The sequence below is a fragment of the Tupaia chinensis genome, unplaced genomic scaffold (assembly GCF_000334495.1).
Source record: "Tupaia chinensis unplaced genomic scaffold, TupChi_1.0 Scaffold000159_1, whole genome shotgun sequence".
In the NCBI taxonomy this organism is placed as follows: Eukaryota; Metazoa; Chordata; class Mammalia; order Scandentia; family Tupaiidae; genus Tupaia; species Tupaia belangeri.
Genome location: NW_006159630.1, coordinates 5,939,946 through 5,941,094, shown reverse-complemented (window position 1 = coordinate 5,941,094; position 1,149 = coordinate 5,939,946). Strand labels below are relative to the sequence as shown.

At 53.1% G+C, this 1,149-nt stretch overlaps 1 protein-coding gene across 2 annotated transcripts in view; it reads right to left on the bottom strand.

The window, feature by feature from the left end:
- Window positions 1-1,149, bottom strand: part of SRP68 (signal recognition particle 68) — a 48,440-nt gene that overhangs the window by 2,867 nt on the left and 44,424 nt on the right. The window lies entirely within an intron of this gene.

Genomic DNA, 1,149 nt, shown 5'->3' with positions numbered 1-1,149 from the left:
GGAGCTGTGTAAAATACCAGTGCCCATTCCAGACTCCAACCTATCAGAGCCAGAATCTCTGGGGGATGGGACCCTGACATCTACCTTTTAAATCTTCCCAGGTGACTCCAAAATGTAGCCAAGCTGGAGAACAGCACAGCAGGGTCCCCCACCCAAAGAAATGCTTTCCATTTCTGTACCTCAATCCTCCCCAGCCTGAAAGGTGGCCGTGTAGCTCCCAGGTGGTCAGGGATGCACCAGGTGCCTTAGGTGACCAGGGTGAACCAGCTCAAGGAGGAGCCCAGCTCTGACTCTTGCGGCCCTTCACAGCCTTGCTCAGTAGCTGCCCAGGGTCTGGGACAGAAGAGGGGCCCACGTCTCACCTTCAGACTGTTCCTGGAGGCTCCGGCGTCGGAACTGACTTCGTTTGCGTATTTCAGGACTCTATCATACAGCACGAGGGCTTCGCTCCACTTCTTTACCAACACGTAGGACTGAGCAATGAAAAAACACCTGGTGGGGAGGGGAAAAGAGCCAGTGTTCGGGCCAGCGGGTGGCGTGGTGGTTGAGGTGGCTGGGTCCCACATGGCTGACAGTGAGGTTAAGTCCCAAACTCGACAGCTTGAAAACCACAAGGGGCACGTGTGCATGTGTGCCCAAAATCTTGAGGGGAGGGAGAAATGGAGAGAAGGAATTGTGGCATGACCATTCCCCATGGGGGGCATGTGGTGCTTTCTCACTGTCTCTTACTCTGGAAAGCATAGGAATCCACTGGCAAAAAAAAACAAAAAACAAAAAAAACCAAAAAAAAAACACACAAAAAAGTTTAAAAATTATTAATTAGAAAATAATCTGGTAATCCAAAGCAGTGATTACCCAAGACTGAGGCTCTCCAAGCAGCTCAGGCTAAATTCTCCATTAGGAAACAGGTTTCTTAGCTCAGGGTCACAGCATGGGAGACGCTACAGCGAGGACGTCCCACCTGCAGACTCACCCTGACGACCAGAGATGGCCGTGCAGGTGCCAGATGAGCTGTCTTCCACTCACTGACTGTGCAAGGAGAGGGTGGGCCCAGGAGCAGCACAGGGACAGCAGGGACAGACAAGAAAGGGGAGGGTGCCTGGCTTACATACAAGCCCCACCCGCTGCTGCCCAAGGGGCCAGCCACCG